This window comes from Pogona vitticeps, chromosome 8, assembly GCF_051106095.1.
Source record: "Pogona vitticeps strain Pit_001003342236 chromosome 8, PviZW2.1, whole genome shotgun sequence".
Classification (NCBI taxonomy): domain Eukaryota; kingdom Metazoa; phylum Chordata; class Lepidosauria; order Squamata; family Agamidae; genus Pogona; species Pogona vitticeps.
Window position 1 is genome coordinate 29400261 of NC_135790.1, and position 19424 is coordinate 29419684.

The window sequence follows — 19424 nt, forward strand, 5'->3', positions numbered from 1 at the left end:
TGGGAAGGAAGGCAATCCACAAGTACATAATTAATTAATTAATAATCGCTGGCCTATTGGCAAAAGGCGCATCAACACTTAGAGCCATTCTCTGTGTCTTCTAAACTCAAGGAGGGCAAAAGGTCCCTTTAGTTTGTCATAGCCACATCCAGAGAAAGTGAAAAAGCACACCTACAAGCTTTGCTGGGGATTATTATGATTTTGGCTGGACACACTGGCTGAAATCCAGCAGCACCTTGTAGCTGGAGCAGCCCCATTGAATCCATGGGGAGGTGGGGAGTCAGCTCCCCTGTAAGGTCTGTAGATTCAGTGGACCTACACTAGTCAAGAGTTATGACTGGGATTCAACCAGTATCTTTCCACAGTTCTTGGAGGAACTCTCTCTCTCTCTCTCTCTCTCTCTCTCTCCTGTTTGCTGGAATCAATGCAATCCCCCTAAAAGCTCATAACTCGGAGGTAATTATAAGAAGCATCAATTACCCGACGATGTGGATTCCATGAATTCAATTCATTTGCATAGTGATCGATTCAGCCGGGCCCTCTCTGAGCTCCCTGGAGGAAGTTAGGACATTGTTCTGCGCGCGATTGATTTTACAATGTAAAACCAAACCAGGCTCTCCTCTTATTCAGTGCTGCTCATTCAGCCATATTAACTTTCAGATCATTTATTTTTGTATGTCTTTCAACTCTGTTTGTTGCTATCACACAAATGCAGAGTATTACATTGTACAGAATAATTGAATCAATACGCAGCCACAGTACTTTGGGTCTCCCAGGCTGCTGGCAAGGGTTGCGATGGAGCTAAGAGAGGGATTCCCCCCCCCTAACCTTTCCAGTTATTAAAACGCTTGTCTGGCTCCATATTAACTTTCGGGGCTGTGCATTTGTTATTGTTCCGCCTGGCCTTGGAGTCTGAGAGAGGGGGTGGGCAGGAGGAGCCTTTGAGGAAAAGGTGGGGCCGTTTCCCTCTCTGTTCTCCACTGGCGAGCCTGTTTGCAGAGCATCTTCAGGGACAAAACACCACCACCACCACCCCGTGCGTTGCTACGAGCTCCACTCCCTGCCCTTCAGCAACAGCTGAGCCTGGCAGCAGCTCACGGGCATCCCACACAACCAGACCGGGAGCCAGGCAGCTCCACTTTTCCTGAAACAGGTGGTTGTAGATCCCTGGACCTTGGCCAGAGGAGGAGGAGGAGGAAGAGAGCCAAACCACTGGGGAACTAATGGGGCACAGACCCCCCTAATTTCTTCCTGGCCCTGCTGTGCATATCCGTAGGCCAAGGCTTGCTGGCTCAGGCCAAGACTTCTCACTTTGCAAGGATGATATAGGCTCGGGCCAGGATGCGACCCCACGCACAGCCTTGGAACCCCGTCCCCCGAAGCAGCCCTCTTGTTGCGTCCCAGCCACCACCAGGCTTGGAATGTCTGCGCTTCTTTTGCCTTTCACCTCTACACACACACAAGGGTACACTGCATGTTGTGAACAGCCCAGAGAGTGGCGACGGATGGATGGAAGGAGGGACGGACGGACGGATGGATGCATGCATGCATGGATGGATGGAAGGACGGGCAGACGGGTGGACAGATGGATGGACAGACGAAATGTTCGATGGATCAATGGAGCAGGTTTGGGTGGTTTTTTTTAAGAGGACAGGTCCCAGAGTCCCCCAAACGCTGGCCGTGGTGGCTGAGGGATTCTGGAAGTTGTAGTCCATGAAGCAACTTTTTATGGCTCTTGGACCTCCCACTCTTTGGTGGAGGGGGTGTTCTCCTGCCACCTGCTCCCTGGAGGAGCCAGGAATTGCTCTTGGACCCTTCTGGAGGGAAAGCCATCTCTCTCCAATGGAAATCACTTGCTTTTAGGAGATCTCGCCCCCCGGGTGTGTTGGAGGTCAGCTGCCCCTCAGGCCCAGGTCCCCCCCCTTTCCAGCTTCAGCCCCCCCCCCTGCTTGCCCGAGTGCAACTGAACGGAGGAACAGCCTTGTTTCTCCTGCTGAGGGGTGCCCAGCTCACAACCAGCCAGGGCTCGGTGGCTCCAGCACAGTTGATTTCTTGTTGCCCTTCCATACCAAGCCTCCAAGGGCCTCGGGGGCTTCCCAGGCAGGAGCATCCCAGGGCAGCCGGCGGGACCCCCCTGTCAAAGGAGCCGGCCGGCCTGAGCCAGCTTTGCACCTGGTTGTACTTTTCATGAGAACGTTGGGCCACATGCGTGAGTCCCAAGGCAGTGCGGGAGGGGAAACCTTCTGGGCCAAAGACCCAAAGAAAAAGAGATGCAGGGGTAACAGAGATGGGGGGGGAGAGAGAGAGATTCCTTCTCTTTCTAATTCAAATGGTTGTGAAAGGAGAGGCCGTTTTTTAATTTGGTTTACCCTCCCACCAGGATATTAGACAGCTAAATAGCAGTGTGCCTGTTTCCTTCAGATAACCAGTTCCCAACGAACGCCCTAATTGTCCCCGGAGTCTCTCTGCTGCCATACCGAGTAGGTCATTTACTGAAACGTACACATGACTAAATAAAAATCCATTTTCCCAGCGAAAATTCTATTCTTATCAGAGTTCTGCAAGAGGGTTGCAAGCGGGCCGTGTTAATTGAAGCTTTGATGTTTGTTGGAGGGGGCCTCTAATCAGCTCGACAAAAGGCGCCAAGGCTGCGCATTGTGTGCGCACCCAGCGGCAGAAGAGGATACGGCCCCCCGGGGCTTCCAGGTGGGCCAGCGCGCAGCCCGGCACAGGAGACGCCAGACCGCCTCCAGAGCAAGAGAGGCAGGGTGGGAGAGGCGGGCAGAATAGAGGGAAGGAAACGCAGGCACCAGGCATGGAGCGGGCGGGCGGGCAGAGGGGTCAGGCTGCCTCCCTGCGCCAGGAGAAGGCAGACTAGAGCACCTGGCCAGGATCTGGAGGAGAGCCGGGTTCCTCCCCTTGCAAGCACACCGTGCCTGATGTGGCGCACCTGGTGAAGCCTCGTTGCCTCCTCTCCTTTTAAAGGGACTGCCAGAGAGCGGCCTTCCTTCCGTAAGGACAGCTGTCCAGTCCACGTCTGAATGAAAGAGAAAGAACCATAACAAGGATGGAGACAGAGCAGGCCATCCAAAGGTGACCAGGACTCAGCAGAAGGCTTGCAGGATCCCCGGTCACCCCCTTCCCCCCCCTTCAAGGCAAAAGCACTGTAATTACGACTGAATTACAAAATCCGTTTCTTCTTTTGCAGATCTAGAAATAAATAAGTGCATGCAATGCCATGCAGCTTATGTCTTCCTTTGTTCCCTTTTCTCACACATCACCAGAAAGAGGGGTCTCCATTTACAGGTCAAGCCAAAGACAAAGCAGAAAAGGGTGGCCTTCCTTGTTTCTGTGCCACAATTTAGTTCTAGTCCTTGGGCCTAGATATTCTGTGAAGTACTTGAGAGCACCGAAGACTATCAATAAATACAAAGCCAAAAAATAAGTGGGAGCCTGGCAAAGAAATAAATAGCCTGTCTTGAAAAGTGTACAAAGTAGGGTGCAATAAAATTGTAAAACAATGAATTCGTTTAATGCGCAACAGTCATTAAAACACATTATAAGTTGCAGGAACATGACTGCAAGATTTACCAGCAGAAAACATCTTCTGAAAGGCTTTGCAAATATTTTTACTTGATGCCAAAAAACTTGACTAAGAAACGCTCCGTCCATACAGAGAGGGTTGGTGAGTGAGAAAGTCTTCCAGAAGAGTAGCTAAGAGAAAAGTCCCACAACAGCTAAAGGGTTTTGGCCTCCTTTGGATGCACCTGGAGCATCTCTTTGATGCCATTCTGCCCTACGTCCAGCATCTTAGCAGGGGGTTCCTGGCAAATTTGCTGCATTCTGGCAACTGACACAAAGATGGCCAAAGCCAGATGACAAAAACCAAAGAAGCGTTCTTTCTGTGTGTGAGAGGGAAAGAGATTCAATGCAGGCACCCTCAAAACCATCACACAGAGACGCCCTTCTGTGACAAAACCTGGATTCTGCACCGCACGGCACTCGCCCCACTGCATCTGCAGCTTCGCAAACGGCAGCACACTTTTTCTTCAGCCACTACGGCACATCTTCAGCAATATCCTCCAGCAAATCACGCGATTCCCTTCTTGGGATGTTTTCAATCTGTTTTATGTTTATTTTAATTAAAGAATTTGAAACCGAACAAACAGTTCATAGCAGGTGGCTACACAAGTGTGAAATAAGCAAACTGTTTTATCTGCCACAAAAGTCCGCTAGTAAATTTCTTCAAATTAATCTGAGCCTTCAAAAAGCCAGTTGGTTCCAACCGAAGCACTCCATGATCTGGTCGTCCCCCCCCCCCCCCGTTTCCTAAATATTTCTTTCTCTCTAACCCGTGTCTTCTGGGATTGGTTCTTAAGAATATTGTGGCTCCTGTTGCGATAAGCAGGCAGCCATCCTTGTTGCGCAGATTGCCCTCTTGCCCCTCTTCAACCTAGAAAGGTACACCAGCCATCGCCAGCCTGCTTGGACTCCAAGGCCCATCAGCCCCAGAGTGCAGCAGAAAGGCTGGCGTGGACAGTCAAGCATTTGGCCAACCATTCTTAGTTATTTAATTCCACTCTCTTTGGCCAACATCTCCTTGTCTTCTCTTTGTTCCTATTCCTTCACCAGGGAAAGAGGAAAGACGGCGTCCGAAGCCTGACTGAGCCACTGACTAACCAGAGGCAACAGCCCTTTTCCTCCTGTGTAGAGGACCAGTCTCCCCATTGCAAAGCAGAGTGCACAGAACCGCTCCCTAGAGGCAGAGGAGCGCTAACAGTGGCGGCCACTCCGTTCCTTGCTGGGTTGCGCCAAACCCAGGAAACCATGTGAGGGACCTCTGATGAACCAGGTGCAAAGCTGCCTGAGTCTCAAGGAAGGACAGAAACAGAGGGTGTGTCGAGCCTTTGGTGTGGGAACGTCTGAAAGGAAAGAGTGTATTTTGATCTCTATCAGGACTTCATCCAGTCATGCCTTTCTAAATAATGACACCACGGAATTCATGTTGCTAAATAGAAGACCTGGATTTGTCCCTATGGAAACCCAAACAGATTTCCAGCCATGCCATTAAGTGATAGAAGAATTTATAAATATGGGTGCTTCCCAGAATAAAGGTAAAGGTTCCCCTTGACAATTTTTTGTCCAGTCGTGTCCGACTCTAGGGGGCGGCGCTCATCCCGCTCTTCAAGCCATAGAGCCAGCGTTTGTCCGAAGACAATCTTTCCGTGGTCACATGGCCAGTGTGATTTAGACACGGAACGCTGTTTACCTTCCCATCGAGATGGTGCCTATTTATCTGCTCGCATTTGCATGCTTTCGAACCGCTAGGTTGGCGGGAGCTGGGACAAGCGACGGGCGCTCACTCCGTCGCGTGGATTCGATCTTACGACTGCTTGGTCTTCTGACCCTGCAGCACACAAAGGCTTCTGCGGTTTAGCCCACAGCGCCACCACGTGAAATGCTTATGTGAGTGAAAGGGAACAAACCGAGAGTGTGCAAAACCCAACCCCTCAGAGGGCCTTGGCCTGGCTATCTGGGAATCCACCGGCCTCATGAGGCGCCTCTCCAAACATTAAGACTGGATGGTCCAGAGGGCCCCTCTTTGCATGAAAAGCAAGAGCCTCCCCAGCAAAGGAAGCCAAAACTCAGATATGAGGCCAGCCAAGCTGCTCCCGTCTGTTTCCGCGGATCCCAAAGCCATCAGCCTCTGCCACCACAAAGCCCTCCCTCCAGGGCCGTTCCTCCACTGGGAGGCTTCCAGGTGCAGCTTAGCCCTGCAAGAAGCAGCCAGAGGGGCCGTGCATGACAGGAGAGTAAACGACTGATGGAAGCCCCTTTGTGGCACGTGGCAGAAGGGGTGCTCCTGTGTCTCCGCCCCCCCCGGCTGTGGCAGCCCCTCCCCCTCCTTCTCACTCCTGCTGCTTTTCGGGGCAGTGAGAAGACACGTTGCGTGAATGTGGCCTTCTAAACTGTTTTGTTGTTTACGAATGACTGATTTTAATTAAACAAATTGTTTAATTTGTTTTCAGTGATAATTTTAATGGTTTTGTTGCTCAGCTTGTTTTTTAACAGTGTTAGCCGCTTTGCTATTTTTAGTGGGAAAGGAGGAGACCAAGGTAGAGAAAGCGGCAAGGAGCCAACACCCAAGCGACTCGAAGAGGTCTTCCTCCCTCTCTCATCTCCGTCCACGTGTCTCCATCTCCGTGGCCAATATGAGGCCGTGGCAAGCAACAGCTGCAGTTCCCCTGCCCGTTCTGCCGTGGCTTCAGACATCACAAAGACCACCAAAAGCAGAGTCTGTGGCCACAATGACCAAGGCAGCCTTTATCCCTGAGCATCTACCCCAACACCACAGGCACAGCTGGCATGACGGAGCCATGCTTTGGATTGGAGAAGTCTGGCTAGACCCACCTTGGCCAGGCTCTTAGAGAAGACCTCTGTCGAGATGGGGGTGGAAGTGGAATCGGGTGTGAGTCAGAGGGACATCAGGACTGCCTGATGGAGAGCTCACGCCCTTTCCAGAAGGGCTGTTTCTTTGCCTCCTTGGGAAATTCCTGGGGTTCCCTGGCGGCCGACTGTTCCAACCTCAGAGGAGACCCTCTCTGTGTGTGTTCTGCAGTGGCGTCTTTGCAGCCTCTTCTCTGCCCATTCCTAAAGATCGCCTGCATCTGGCCAGGTGGCATTTCTCTGCAAACAAAGGGCCTCTTTCCGCATTAACCTTGAGGATAACAAAGCCAGTAAAGAGACCCTTTATCTGCGCAAGAGACTGTGCATACAGATCAGCCACCGAGGAGGCACCGATCCCCGTGAGCGTCTTGTCTGGAAAGCCTATGCCGGAGACTGATGCCGATGGAAGGGGGAAGGCTCCTCGACTCGCCTGCCTCCATCTCCCACCCCATGTGCCTGCTCATTCTCAAACACCCTATCAGCCTTGCTCTGCAACCACACAACTCTCCAGAAAGATCACCTGCAAAGATGCAAAGCTGAAGGCAGGCCTAAGGTGGGGGGGAGAGGTCACTTCCCTCAGAACTCATTCCAGGGGTCCCCGGAGCAAGCGAGGGGGGGATGCTGGAAGCAGGAACCATCTCCTTATACACACACAAAGAGAGAGAGAAAGATGCACGCACACTTTTGTCCTCCTCCCACAAAGGGATTGAAATGCTGCTAGCTTGGAGAGCAGGAAGAAAGACCTCTTTGCAATCTTGTCACAGAAAAACATTTCCTCAAAATCAACTTTGTAAAGGAGAGCTGGGCTTTACGGTTTTACTGTGTGCTTTCCAGCAGCTTTGGTTCATGTTATGTATAGGACTTGTCAGTCTTTGAGGAAGGAAGGAAGGAAGGAAGGAAGGAAGGAAGGAAGGAAGGAAGGAAGGAAGGAAGGAAGGAAGGAAGGAAGGAAGGAAGGAAGGAAGGAAGGAAGGAAGGAAGGAAGGAAGGAAGGAAGGAAGGAAGGAAGGAAGGAAGGAAGGAAGGTCTCTGTCCTGCTCTCTAGCAAGGAGGTTTTCACTTCTGCCAAGGTTCAATCGAACAGCACATGGGGCCCACCACATGTGTGAGAGTGTGTGTCTCTATGTGTGTATGCAAGGAAGCAAAGAGACGCAGTGGTGCTTAGATTCCAAGATCAGGTGAAAACCAGGTGCAAATACTCAGGGTTGCCTCATCATTTGAAGCGATAGCCAGCTCTGTGCCAAGGAGAGCGACAGCCTTTCTGGGCTACATCTCTTTCCCTTCTGCCGTGTTGGCCCAACGCTGGATCAGGAGAGACTTGCCTTCTACTGAGCTAGGTTCTGGGTCCATAGAGCCCAGTATGGTTGACTCTCTGATTTGCAGTCCGGACCCATCAGGGTTTCAAGCAGAACTTTTCCTGACCTCACTCGGAGGTGCCTGGGTTTGAACCCAGAGCCTTCTGCACACAACCCACTGAGCCATGACTGAACCCAGCTGGGCAGAGAGAGGGGATGGCTCTGAAATCTGACCGTCCTCTTTGCAAGTCAGCTTGTCCGTCTCCAGCAGGAGGTTGTTCTGGCTTGTTCCGCTCCTCCCGGGTGTTGTCAACAAAACAGGAGGACAGGGCCCTCCACCTCAGCCACCAGGTGCCGTAGCCTAAGCATAAAGACTATCTAGAGAGAATGCAAGTTGGGGGTGGGGGGGCATGTAGCTACACCTGTTCTGGCCATCGGCAGAAGGCAGGCTGGAGCCCATTGAGCAAAGAGCACGCCACCTTTTCATCAGCCCAACATCCACACAACAAATTAAATTAGCCGAGAGTTGGAAGCGTTATCGACCTCTAACCTCGCTCCATCCAGAGGGAAGGCTGTTGTCTGCCAGCTCTCGGTGTTGCACTAATGCTCAGCAAATTCAACATGTTTCCTACCATCTTGGCCTCCCACAAGACACCAGGCTGGGAAATTAGAGGTGCAACTTGCGGCCAGCTTCACTTGTGCTATCCATGCTGGCAAAACCTTTACAAGATGTGCGGCTGCTGTCCTGGGAGTGTGTTTCTCATTTCTCTATTTCCACCCCCTCTTTCCTCTCTCACTCACTGTCTTTCGCACAGACCCACACATCATTGGAAGGAGAAAGATGCAGAGGGCAGCTCCTGTGCAGCTCCTTAGCCAATGTCCACACACGCACAACTGAGGAAGGACAAATAAGTGAGCAAAAGGATGGAGGCGGCAAAAAAGACATCATTCGAACCCCTCCGGGAGGCCTGGCCGTTCTGGGCACGAGTGAACAAGCTCACTTTAATGTCTGCCTAACAGCCAGGAGGTAGCAGAATGCTCATGCTCTGCTTCATGCCGGCCGGCCTCAATCTCCTCACGTTCCTCAGATGAGAGGCACGCAGGAAATGCCTGCGTTTGGCAGCTCCAACTTCTGGCATGTTGGCTCAAACAGGTTTGTGCAATGGAATCCGCCACGGCTCCCCCAGTGGGGCCCGTCTTCCCCCAGGTGACTGATGCAAGGCTCTGCGGCCCGGCCCCTTCATGCCGCCAATTGCACCCATCTGGGGATCAAGAGGAAGCCTGCGTATGGACTGCCAGGTTCAGAAGCAGGTTGTATTCACTGCACATCGAAACCCTTCAAAAAAAAAAACCTCCATGGCGATAATAGCCGTGACTCTAAGCCCTTTTCAAAACTGCCCAACTGTTTTGGCATTTCAGGCAATATCCCTGAGGTACCTCCCTCCATCCGTCCATCTGTCCATCCACTGGGAACCTTTCCACATGGTAAGGAAACTCACCCAAGCCTCCCCTCCCACAACTGGTCATGCAACCAGCTGCACAACTGGTCTCACAACCCATGCAAAGAGAAACTTTTCTGAACAGGGGAATCCTCAAGCGGGCACCCTTCTGTGATCAGGTCATGCAACAGGAGACTGGCTATTTTTTTTTAAAGAAAACCATAAATGCTTTAAAACCATTAAACAGCTCATTGTTAGAGAGGGAAAAGTTCAAGGCCCTTTGCAAAGCATTGCAAGGCCCTTCGGTGGCCTGCTCAGTTACGAAAATAAACTCTACCTGAAGCCATCCCATGAATAAATAAACGGAAATTCTAGCTGCCTATACCTGGAGATACAGAGAGAGAGAGAGAGAGAGAGAGAGAGAGAGAGAGAGAGAGGAGGAGGAGAGAATTTTAGGAAGGGTGGGGTCCAAGAAGGCCCTGCCGCTGCCTAGCCATTTAGGGCGAGCAATCAGACTGGAGGGGCTGCCCATGTGGGCCAGGGAAGGACCAGGGTGGAGATCGTTAGGGGGCCCTGAATGGGAGAGGTTTCCTCAGGCGTCAACCAGGGCCCAGGTGGACCTTCAGAGCAACGGCATGATGATAAAAATCCTGGTTTGCCTGAGTGTCGCCTGAACTAGCCTGAGAGATGCAGGAGGAGGAGGAGGTGTTCCTGGTGCGAAGCACGCCACCGCCACCAGCTTGTCTGGAGCCTAAGCAAGGCTGGCCTCCTGCTGGGCAACAGGCTGCAATCTGGGGGTACCATTACAGGGAGGGGCCGTGAAACAGGACGGTTTGTGCACTGATCTGCGCACCAATTTTCATCAAAACCTCCCCAGCTCATTGCCTTGGTTGTCCTGCCCGTGGGGATCATTAGATGTCGCGTGCGCATACACCCCCGGCACGCCTCTCCTTGCAGAAAAGGAAGCCTGCTTGGGCCCGCTTGACTCAGGAAGGAGCGTGCCTGAACGGCTGGCTGCCATCCCGCAGAGACCGCTGAAGGAGAGGCGAGGAGCTGTGGGCGTGAAATTCACAAAAAGGATGGGGTCTGGCTCATGTGTTTTGCTGCTCTCCTCCCTTTGGCCACCGGGGAGCGCTCTGGCAAAGCCAGGCCGGGCGGGATGCCAGAAGAGGAGGAAGGAACACAGGGACCTAGGAACCTGGGCAGCTGCCGCCTTGGGCAAAGTCCGACCACCCTCGGTCCACCCGGCCAGCCCAGGATGGTCAGCTCAGCTCAGCGATAACGGCTGTCGCGGGTTCAAGGCAAGACTCTGTCTTGGCCTTCCCTGGGAACTCAAGGTGCTCTCCCACGCCAGGATTAACTACCGGGAAAATAAGGCAGGGTCTTAGATTCATTTTTCTCCAAAAAATGCATTAGGGCTTATTTTCAGGGATGTTTTCATGCACAACCCTCTACATTTATTCAAATGCAGTCCTGTCCTCTTCTTCTGGTTGCTTCACAAGGGTGGAGGGCAGGGTTTCACTTAACGGAGGCTTATTTGGGGGGTAGGGCTTATATGACGAGCATCCAGAAAAATCCTACTTGGGCTTATTTTCAGGTTAGGTCTTATTTTTCAGGGAAACAGGGTAGGTGCAAACCTGCTTGGCTTCCAAACCCAGTGGAGACCCCGTGTGTTCGGGGTACAAGGGTGGCAGCTAAACCATCTGTGACTTACCTGGACAGGCCATGCAATTAAAATGCAAAAGCCCAGGCAACGTGGAGGAGGAATTTCAAGGGCACCTGGATTAGTTGTTACCCACTTTAGCCACTCCGCTATGCTCACGAAGTAATAGAAGGTGTGTTTTGCTTCTTACGCGCGTGCACACACACTCCATTTTTTTCCCCAAGCCAGTGGGTGGAACAGAGCATCTGTTCTGTGCTGGTTGTTCTTGCTATGCCAAAGCCCCTTACCCGCTTGTTTCCCCTTGTTTGTGGGGCCAGATTTAGCAAGGGTGAGATGCCATGCGCATCAGTGCGCCCCTTGAGCAGCAGGAACGCCTGTCGTCTGCCCGGGTGCCACTCACCAGCTCAGAGGCCCCAAAAGCATACCCAGCAATGGCTCCGACCTTGCCTGTTGGCCCAGAGGTCACTCTTTCCCCGGGGTCACTCTTTCCCCGGGATCACGGTGCTCCCCCATGGCTCTGTGAGAAGGAGGGGGCTGCCTACACTCACGGAGGGGGAGGCCCATCAGGAGGCCGAAACGCCCCTTACGGCATCACAGCCGCACTCTGTCCCTGGATCACGCTTTGGGAAACACAAGCTGGAAGGAGCCGATATGCTCCAGTCCCACGTTTGGGGCTTCCTGGAGTCAAAAACAAAAGGGTTGGGGATGGAGGCTTGGCCAAGAGATGCCTTGGATCTGAACCGGCTCCGGCCCCAGCGCTCCCAGTGTTCTCCGCCCCCCCCCCCGTGTATTATTCGGTCTGATTCCCACTCCTGCTGGCGGAAGAGCTGAACTCTGCGCCACAGAGTCCGTGGGACTTTCTCAGACAACCCGAGCTGACCTCCTCCTTCTGCTGGCCCCTATCCGCCACCGGGAGGCTCTCTTGCGCGCCTTCCTCTCCTCCAGCCCACTACTTCTTCAGGAGATCCCAGAGCAAAGAGTGCCCGGAAGCAACCTCTGGCACCGTCCTGTCCTGGCGAGGGCCAGAGCGCCAGTCGCCCGTCCTCTCCTCTTGTTGGCGGGTGGGGGAAATGGCACCAAGGGTGACCAGCACTGTTGCCAGGGAACCCCCTCCCCTTTGGATAAGGGAGAACAACAGCTTGTCAGAGATATATATGATGTGTGTTTTCTTTCCAGACAGACTAGATATTGGAATAATTCGTCAATGTGTTTGGCCCTGTTGCATTAGGGCGGGGGTGGGGGTTCAGAGAAGACAAGGCGGGTGTTATAAGAGAAGGAGGCAGGAAGGGAAGCCCCCCCCCTTTTTTTTTTTCCTTTGCTTTTCCATTTAGTGCCTTGGTGGCGCTTTCTTTCCTGTGGTGGTGCATCTGTATGAAGCAGTCCTTCTCCGACTGTTCTTCTTCTTCTTCTTAGGGGAAAACAGAGGCTGGTGCTCTCTAGGCCACCAAGAAGGCTGCTGGGCGTCGGGCAGAGGCTGGAGGAGGAGAGAGGAGACAGAGAAGCCTTCCTGCCCACCATGAGGGCAAATGGCAAAGGCTCTGCAGAGTTCTCAAGCCAGCGAGCCAGTCTGCACACGCCTTCTCCTGAGAGACCTCTTTCTCCCCCCCCCCCGGGCTGTTGCAGTGCAGGAGGAGGCCGTTGTTCAGTCTCCACCTGGCCCAGGACTAGCGGAATGGGGAAATGACCTGGGACCGCCTGCAAGTAAGGCCGTGAGGAGGGCTGGCAGGCCCTTGCTTCTGGCAGACACCCCCCCCTGGGGATTTCTCTTTGGGGGGAGGGGTTGTTGCCGGAGCCCCTGGAACCGGACAGGGAGGTCTCCGAGCCAAGCAAGGAAGATTCCCAACCCGCCCAGCCCAGCCGGATTCGCCCGTTGTTCCTTGTTGTGACGAGGCAAGGCATTGCCTTCTTTCCAGCGACATTTATTCATTCCTGCCCGGGCTCCCTGGGCTCTCAAACTGCAGCCTTTTAGCAAGGCCATTGCACTTAACCGCAGGATTTCGCTACCCGGCAGAGTTTGCTCCAAAAGCCAAGCCAGAAGGCAGCTCTCCTCTTGGCGGGTCGGCCCATCTCCTCCGCGGGGGAACCTGTTGCCCATAAGTGGGGGGGGGGGGCTGCCTCACGCAGGTACAGACCAGCCGTGCTGTTCCTTCCGTGAAAGAGCCAGGCTGTGGCGCTGCCATCCCAGCTTCTGTTTCCTTGGCAACCAGCAAGGCTGCAGGACACCCAGGCTTAAGAGCAGGAGCAACTCATGTAAATACGGCTCCCGGGAGTGGAGTTCCACTCCGAGCACAGCGCAGGCAGGCGTGCTTCTCCCCAAGGGACCCACTCCGCTTAAAAAGGCATCAAACCACTGACCTGTGAAACAGACAAGAGTACGGTTTTGCCAGTGGGGTGTGTTTCTCTCACTCTTGCCTTTCCATCTTCCGCTCGGAATCCTCTGTCATGCAGAGAAGAGTAACTGCACCTTGCTCGCCGCCTCTTTCTCCCTAGGAACAGCTGCTCGGAACAGCTTCCCAGCCAACCCCGTGCCTGCCGTCTGCGGAAAACAGCCCCCAGGATCAGAGAGAAGCGGTTGTTGTGGGTTTCTCGGCCGTGTTCTCTCTCAGAGAGAAGCCTTCAGACGTGCACTTAGCAAGGGGGCCAGGCGGGCCACGGAAGGATTTGTGGCCCGTTTGTCAATGGTTTGGCAAACTGGGACACAGACACACCCACGTGTGCACACATATGTCTCACGGTTGTCCGAACCGGTGTGTCAGAGGCGTGAGCCCTGTGTCCCTTCCCTGATTCGCTAGACCCAGGAATGGGAAGGAGAAGCCCGCCTGGCCATTGCTACCTTTCCATAACGGAGGTGCCTCTTTGCAGGTACAAAGTTACAACACCTGTGAATCAAGAGCGCCGCCTGAGCAAAGAACTCACCGTGGGTTGACTGCTTTGTGTTTTTAATTCATTTCCTTTAAGAGCCCAACCGAGAGTTTTAATGAATCTGTTACCATTGGCCAAAACTAGAATAAAGAGCGATGCAATGTACAAAAATGAAGCCCTTGTTCCAGGAGGTGTCTGTGCCTGAGGGAGGACGCCTCGTCAAAGTGGCTTCCGTCCCATGCGCAGAAAGAATGAATGGGTGGGTCCGGGAAAGACCTCAGCTTCCAAAGCCATCAGAATAAACCCAAAAGGAGAGCCCACCTCCCTGGTTGACGCAGGGCATGAGGTTACTTGCTAAAAATGTTCCTGATTCAATTAATCAGCAAACGCATTCAATGTCTGGACTTCTCCACAAATTGGTGCCCAAGGTGTTTCACTAGAGCTCCTCCACCTGCAAGGGCAGACGGAGCATAACCAGCGCCTAGACGTTCTGTCCTCCTCCCTAAATCCACCTCTGCCTTCTGCTGCTGCTGCTGCTGCTAACCTTGTGCAAAAGGCTGGAAAATCAAAAGAGCACCAATCCTGTCAGAAGCTCTGCACTGTTGGGGAGGGAAATGTGAGCAGAAGGGGGGGGAAGGTTTGGGGAAGGCTAGAGGGGCAGGACTGCCAGAGGGCAGGGGCAGAGCAGGAAAGGGAGGCCTGCAGTCAAGCCAGGCAGACGTCCGCCACCACTTTTTTTACCGGAAAGAGTGCCAGTGGTCATGTCTTCACCACCCTCCTGCCACACTTTTGACAGTCAGCTGTGGTTTTCTCAACTACCCTTCCGTGGCCCCCTTTTGTGCTGCCACATACCCATGCTGCTCGCTGTGGCTTCTTTCCTGCTGTCAAACAAAGTGCCTCCTTCCTTCCTTCCTCTCTCCCTCCCTTCCTTCCTTCCTCTCCTCTCCTTCCCTTCCTTTCCTGCTTGCTTTGGAGCAGCCGTAACTTTCAGGAACATATGCAGCCAAATTGCAAACTGCCCACCAGCAATTACCTGCTCCCAGCACTGGACACCTCCTGCTAATTATTTTCCAAGAGCCAGATGGTGCTGTCATAAAACACTAGCCTTCCATGTGCACATGCATACGTATGTGCACAAAGTGCAAAGGGGAAAATGGGCAGATTTGCCTTGCCGGAGCCCAGGGATTAGAAATCAAGATCCTCACCAATTAATTGGTAATTACTTTGTCTGAAAAATAAACATTCTGGTAAATACAAGCCATTGCACTTTGGTGGCAAGGAATCAGGCAGCGCCAGGTGCGATCACGCGCATGCCACGCGTCCCTGACTGCAGAGGCTGCCCTTAGAAGCAAGAGTCCGGCCGCTTGTGGAGCAAGAACAGCCACCTCGTGAAGGCAAAGAGGTCAAGCGGCCAGACGACTAACAAGACGAAGCTCCCTCTCCTTGCTAGCCTGGGGTGACGTTGAGCCAGTCACAACTCACATCCCATCCAGCTGCAGATTAAGAGGACGGAGGGTCTCTGCAGCTCAGCACTGATGAGGAAGACACCAGAGTGGGCACATCCCAGACCACCTGAGGTAAAGAGCTCTTTTTTCTTGCAGCTGGTGTGGTGTTTATGCTAATTGGAACCTGTTCTCAGGGATCACAGGCCCTGGACCTCCCCCCTTGCTCCTCGGAGCCATCCTTCTCTGGAGGTGCCAAAAACTGTGGGCGGAAAATGTTTTCCTGCTGCGCGGCTACATGACCCTACAACCTCCTTCCCCAGGAAGCATGTGTTTTCCTGGCCTCTTTATCTACTCACTCCAAACAGCCCCGTGAAACCCTCCCAGAATCTGTTTGCTGGCTGACGTCTCGCTTGCATTGCCAATGTTTACAAACCTACCAGGGAGTTGACAAAATAAAACAAGATCAAGCAATTAAAATGTTGATCTTAAAATAGCAATCAGTCATAAAACATGTCAAAAGGCATTTAAAGGCAGCTAAAACCCAGTCGCAACCCACAGCTGGAGGAAAACTTGCAACTCATGAAAGAGAGGGAGGGAGGGAGGGAGGGAGGGAGGGAGAGATGCTTCCACCTGCATTTTTAAAAAGTGAAAGGAACAAGGAGCATCGAACAGAGCAGGGGACAGCAAATACTACAATCAAAATGGCCTTCGCTTCTCCCAGGTGAGTAGAAGGAATGCAAAGCAGGACCTCTGTGTTCATTGCCATAATGCATGAGATTAACCCTCACGGCACTCTGACCCTGAGTAGTGGCTACTCAGGTGACCCGATTTGGCAGCCCTTGGGGGGCCACACCATCAAAACCATACCAGGAGGGCCTCTCCTTCCTGTGTTTGACTGTCTTGTTGATGGAGTCTGGAGGCAAAGCGACCGACGTGCAAAGATTCACATAGTGCTTCCTGTGCATAAGGATGACTCAGGGGCACAGAGGAAGAAGACGGGGTAAAGCACCAGTTTTCAGCCACGTCCATCTCTCAAATGGCTTCCAAACTCGGACGGGCGTGGTCCGGGGGCAACGTTCCACAGGCACTGCTCCCAAAGTGTAAAGGATCACAGACTCCTAGAACGAGGGGGTCGGAAGGGGCCTTGGAATCCATCAAGTCCAACCCTCTGCACAAGGCGGGAGCCCAAATGAAAGCACATCTCACAAGCAGGCAGAAGAGCCAGAAGGGAAACGAATCCCTTTCTCCGCCGGGTGTAGAGCTGGGGGCGAAGGAAGAGTCGGAGCTCAGTGGCTAAACAGGGTATCTTACCAGATGCAGCAAAAATATCTTATCTCTAGAATGAAAGGGGAGAAGTTCACCCCCAGCTCAGGATTCTTCAGATGAATACCTGGGTGGTCCTTGTTTTGCCTTATGCTAGGTGCATGGATACAATTCCTTCATGGCCCCAGCTGTGTAGTGTGGTTCTGTGGTGCTCACACACCTGCCTCTCTATATCACTGTATATCTTCCATGTATCTCCACTACACCTGCTTTTCAAAAACAGTACAAGACGCTTCTGCAGCACCCAGAGGACACGAGGCCCTGACTCTCTCTGCGTGGCGCCTTGTGGAACGTTTGCATTTCCTCACAAACCCCTCACCAGGTTTTTTTTTAATGGGGGGAATCATTGGGTTATGGTTCCCTCCCTTGCAGAGACACAGCACCCCATAGGCAGCTTGTTCTATGATTCTTCCCCAGTGAGAGAAAAAATAAACCTGTATGAGATCGTGAGGAGACGAGGGGTATGGCAGTGGGGAAGAGTCTGACTGAGACACCCCCCTTCTTACAAGATCTTGGTCTCTCCCTGAGAAAGAGGTTGTGAAAGGAATGATGGGGAGCATTTGCCCGGAATGCACCATGGAAAGAAGGAAGCCGGGGGGGCAGGGAGGAGGCTGCAAGGCCTACACGCTCCTGGAGACCCAGCTGTGTAACGGGGTTTGTCGACGGACAAGCAGCCCTCCCGTACCAACTGGGGGGGGGGCTTGATTTGCCTGCGACTTCTTTAATCCTTGCATTGTTGTTGAGTAGATTAAAGTGTCTGCTTCGATACAAGCTGCTGGATGGAGGCATAAATACGCCCGTCACTTATTCTTTTTCAGCACCACGGACAGAGACGTGGGGCTCCTTCTGAGATGCCTGCATGGGCACTGCCGGTGGGCGATGCGTGCAAATCGCCCACCGGACGTTTAGACTTTCCCCAGAACAAACGGGAAGCAGAGTGGCCTCCTCTGGACTCCGGCCTAATCTGGGACGGCGTGGAAAGAGAAATCTTTGCACCGCTTCAACGCCTCGGAGGCAAAGATCGGCTTTTCCTGAATGACTGACTGGTGGTCCGAGAAGGGTTTTCAATGGACTGTTGTGCTCTGTGGCTTCAAATGTGCTCTAATATTGATCTTAGTGATCATTTTAATATAATATCTCTTTAATTCTTTTTCAATATTTGTATACTTACTGTTTTAGCTGTCGAGTACTGTTTCAATGATGCAAGTTTCCTGGGGTCCCTTTGGGGAGAAAGGTGGCATAGAAAGACTTTAAATAGATAGTCTTGGGAGAGTGGGAGGGGGTGGCCCTCAGGGACCGCTGCGCCTCCATGCTGGGCTGTTCACAGGCTTCATTTCTATCCTGGTTGTTTTTTTTTTTTTTTTGGTCTGGGGAGTCCCAGGTGGCGCCATCAGCTCTTGCTTTGCCTGTTTTACCCTCGTGGTGATCCTGTGCAGTAAATCAGACTCAGGAGCAGAGCTTCCCTGAGAGGGTTCAGGGTTCTGTGGGTCCTTGAACCCAGGCTTCTACAGTCCAGCACCCTTACCCAAAACACACACACACACCACACGGGCTCTGACCACAGGCCATGTCATCCTTCTGGAGGTCAAATGGCAGCTGACGCCATTCCCCTTACTTCCTCCCCACCTCCTGCTTACATGGCAATCCCTCTGCTGATGGTGGAGCTCGCCCGCTGAAAGGTGTGCACAGTGACAGGGGAGGGAGCCCGGCCTTCTCCAGGCTGGAGTGGAGAACGGCTTGGTTGTAATCCTGTCTCTTTGTGGGACACGCTTGGATGAGTCTGTCACCCCTCATCAGCTGCCAGCCCTCAGAGCTCTCTTCTGTCTGACTGTCAGAGCAAATCCTCCTTACTCTGAGCCATCAGGCGCGCTCCTACAGGCATTGCGGCACCCTGAGAGATTCTGAGGTGCCCTCTCAGCTGCCTCCTCTTCCTCCTGATGGAACTGCAGGCGTTCGAATCCACCGCATCCTGCAGGAGATGCCTGGGGGTGGTGGAAGGCAAGCAGAGCCTCCTCCGTACTGCAGAATGGAGACGTGTCCTTTTAAAATGCTGGGCCAAGAAATATCGCTTTGCACGGTGCCCATCTATGCCGGGCCCTCCTGTGATTGGCCTACAACCCCCATCCTCTCCATCCATCATGGGAGATGATAGACACCAGCCTGAGAAAAGCTGCTCCAGGTGGACTGAACATCCTCAGCTTTCCTTCTCTCATCCCCGTTTAGCCCATGAACTCTTCATTCTGCCCCACACGCAAGTAGAGAGCAGCAACAGGGTATGGAGGTCATTTGTACCACTCATTGCTGTAACTGAGGAAAAGAGCCAGGATGGCAGGATGGCTGGATGGCTGCACCATTATATCATGCATGGACCAGCTCAGGGAAAACACTGAGCATGAAAGAGTTCTCTCCACACAAAGGGACTGTCTGACCAAAAAAAAAAAAGCCGTTTTGTGGTGCAGTTTGCAGGGGAACAAAAGCTACGGAAATGTCAAAAGGTGGCAAGGTGATCTGAAGGAGAATTACTCTGACATTTTACTCAGTGGCTTTGTGTGTGTGTGTGTGTGTGTGAGAGAGAGAGAGAGAGAGTGCCCTGTCTGTCTGCATTACCAATGTTGCTTTGACTTACACTCCAGAAGCCCCCAAGCTCCAGGGGAAGCTTTCTCCACCCGATCGGCCTCCCTCCCTCCCTCCCTCCTTCTGCCAACCCACCTCAGTCCCCAGCCAGCAGACCAGACCACTGGCCGGCCACGGATGGCCTCAGTCCGGAAGGCTCCAAAAGCCCCCCCATTTACAAGGTCCCAACGGTTCCTCAGGCCTGTTCTGCCAGGGAGGTTCATCTGGGCCTCTTTGGCTGTTCTAAACGGAGCAGTCCTACCAGACAAAAGGTAGCTGCCCAGCCTCAACCCCCCCCCCGTCTCCCACAGCATCCTCTGCATATTCCTGGGGGAAG

General features: G+C 53.0%; 1 long non-coding RNA gene across 1 annotated transcript; it reads left to right on the forward strand.

Moving 5' to 3' along the window:
* Positions 1 to 15753: 15753 nt before the first annotated feature.
* LOC140701867 (uncharacterized) lies at positions 15754 to 17630 on the forward strand. The gene is made up of 2 exons (XR_012080859.2): positions 15754 to 15872; positions 17293 to 17630. It is a non-coding gene; the product is annotated as an uncharacterized LOC140701867 (long non-coding RNA).
* The last annotated feature ends 1794 nt before the right edge of the window (positions 17631 to 19424 follow it).